Raw genomic sequence first — 3,246 nt, forward strand, 5'->3', positions numbered from 1 at the left:
CATATATTTGCATTAGTATACGATATTTATCTTTCTCTTTCTGACTTACTTCACGCTGAATAATAGGCTCTAGGGTCATCAATTTTTATTGTAAAAGAAGAATTACCTCACGTATAGGTAGGAAACTGGGAACGTGATTAAGTCACTTACCCAAAGTTGACAGTTCATGAACTCTGTTTTTATGTGTAGATACACTCACTTCTATGTGTCTTCTCTAAGCCATGACGCTATCCATTCCAGTCTCTGGAATTTTGAGTTACGTCTTTGGTGATAATTAGAGAAAGGAAGATGTAGAGGTTGAAACGAGAAGAAGGGGAAAAAAGCCAGGAGAACTTTGCGACAAGCATCAAGAGAGAAAAAGAAGTAGAAGCAGGTCATGGAGTTTCATAACTGATGTGCGTTTGGTCTGAAATTATCGTGGGCATCACTATGACTGTATTACTTGGAGATTGGGAAATAGCTGAGGATTACTTATTTAGGTATCCTTTAATCCTTTTAATAAAGGTTCTTCAAAGCATCACAAAAAATCCATAAGTCTCTACTTTGGGGCTATAGTGGGAATCAGAGGATGGAGATGCTAATTCAGAGACATGAAACCAGAGGGCTGCTGACAAGTAGAGGGAAGGACCAGGCAAAGCACCACAAAATGCTTCTTAGTTGACACACAATCCTTAGTAAAGAAAACCGATGTGCAGGCATCGCCTCGAAAATGCGTAGAGGAAAGGTCCTGCAAAGTTTCTGATGAGCTCTGGTAGGAAGTGGACATTAGCTGCATAAACCTCATTGTCACCAATTAGATGTGTGAAATCTCCTAAATATGTTTTTTCTTTTGCATGTTACTTTTTACCTTTGTCAACTCTGTTCTTCACACAAGTTCTCAAATGTCTTCCACCAGCCCTTACTCACAGTCTGGCGGTCAAATAGCTCAATCTAGAGACCCGGGCACCTTAGTACAAATGGTATAAATACCCTAACAAGAAACAAATCTCTCTGAGTTGGGAAGGATGGATCCTGCCAGGAACCGAGGCAGGGAAATTGGAGGAGGTGGTATTTGAGCAGGGTCATTGCAGAAAAATAAACCTCCTGAGACGAGGGAGGAGGCTCCTGAGAGAGAATACAGCAGGGGCAAAGGTACTGAGTGTGGGGGTCACGGCTCACCCAGGAGCCCCTTGCACTCGATGCAGGGAGCGGGGGCAGGGCCCGTGGCAGGGCTGGTTGTGTGGGAGCCACAGTCTAATGAACCCCAGGCCAAGCCATCGGCTTGCAGGCAGCAGGAAGCCATCAAAGGGTTTTGAGCCTCAAAGTGTTTTGGTCTACTTTTGGAAAATAACTGTTGGCAGAGGAATGAGAAATTGTCAAGGTGAGAGGTTTTGAGACTTTCCTGTAGCTCAAATGGTGAAGAATCTGCCTACGAGGCAGGAGACCAGGGTTTGATTGCAGGATCGGGAAGACTCTCTGGAGAAGGGAATGACAATCCACTCCAGTATTCCTGCCTGGAGAATTCCATGGACATAGAAGCTCGGCAGGCTACTGTGTTCGTGGGGTCGCAAAGAGTTGGATAGAACTGAGTAACTAACACACAGAGAAGCGAGACGATGAGGGCCTGATTTGGGCAGTCACTGTGTCATGGAAGACGGGAAACAGGCCAGAGAGGTACTTGGTGGTGGGACTGCCAGAGCTGAGTGATGGATGAGATGTTGGGGGTGACAGTGAGGGGGGACGACTTATAGCTTAGGGGTTAGTTGAATGGAGCTAGTGATTGAGAGATGAGGAGCAGAGAGTACAGGCAGGGTTAGGGTGGAGGTTAGGAGTGAGTGTCTGTGAGGGTACACTCCACTCATGCAGGCTAATGTTGTCTCCTTCTGGGTAGCACTGGGGTTCCTTAGCTTCCACACTGACATCACCAGGTCTTTGAGACACAGCGCTGCAAGCTGGCAAAGCCTACAGATTCTGGAGCTAGGCTACCTGGGATCAGAACGTCTCAACATCCTTATTTGTAAGACAATCATAGCACCACGTCATCTGAGATGAGATGAAAGGATCGAAAGAGGTGATTTGTGTCAAGTGCTGAGGACAGTGCCTGGCACATTGTGAGCATGTTATAGTTACGGGGTGAGGCCACAAGTATACTTGGGCAAAAGCTATGTCCATTTTTTTCTCCTTCTGTCTTAAAAGTACTTCAGTTTGTTTCACAACCAGTGTCTGAAATGCAGACAACTAAGTTCATCCATTAAGTGGTGACCATTGCACTGTGGTAAACTGATAAGAAGGCTTTTTGTAATTTTGCTTTTTAAAAAAAATAATCACTATTTTCATCGAAGACATTTATTAAACAAATATTGGAGGTAGGGTTCTGTATGGAGCCATGAGACATGGCCCCCAGCCTCAAAGGACAATAAAGCCTAGTCAGGACAACAGTACCCACGCAGAATCAGGCGACAATAAATGCCAAACATAGGAGGTGCTGTGGGTGCAGAGGTATCAAAAGAAAGGAGCTCCTCTTGACACCTTTTCAGACAGAGGGAAGATGAAGACAGTTGAGGTCAGGGAGGTGGGAGGTGGGTGGTGGGGGGTAGTCCCTACCCTCTGTGCCTGCGGATGGGCAGTGGGGTGCCGGGTGATGAAATGCAGACTCTGAGGCCAACCCCCCCAATTCTGATCATCAGGCAGTGGTGAGGAGCGGGCAGGCAGGGGAGCCCCTGGTCTGGTCTGCACGAGTCCTGGCGTGAGCAGATTTGGATCCCTTGGCTGTGCTTTGAGAAAGAAAGTGTGTCTAGATGGGCGTGGAGAGGGCTTGGCAGGAACACACTGTGTTTGGGGTGGCTGGGTGGGGGGTGGGAGAGGAGGTCCCTGCCTTCGGGAGCCAGTAGGGTGACTGCTTAGGGCACCTGGGACCCCAAGCAGAGACCTTTCCAGGGAGACTGTTAATTCTGGTGTGAATTTCTAAGGAGGGAAAGGTGAAAATAAGTCAAAACATTTTATAATATTTTTCTGATTCTTTCACATGGTAAAGAACACATTTTTCCTACTTTAACCTTGGGAGTTTTAAAATTCAGAGACCACCATTTTCATTTTAGGTAATATTTAACTTAATCACTTCATCTGAATTAACATGAACAACAATGGTGACACAAAGATAATTACATTTAAGTGGTATTTTAACTTAAAAATTTCTTTGGGAATATCTGTGAGTCACCCTGTTCAACTCAAATATCCATAAGATGTGTACTAATTGTTCCAGAAGGA

The sequence above is a fragment of the Odocoileus virginianus genome, chromosome 2, assembly GCF_023699985.2.
Source record: "Odocoileus virginianus isolate 20LAN1187 ecotype Illinois chromosome 2, Ovbor_1.2, whole genome shotgun sequence".
Lineage (NCBI taxonomy): Eukaryota > Metazoa > Chordata > Mammalia > Artiodactyla > Cervidae > Odocoileus > Odocoileus virginianus.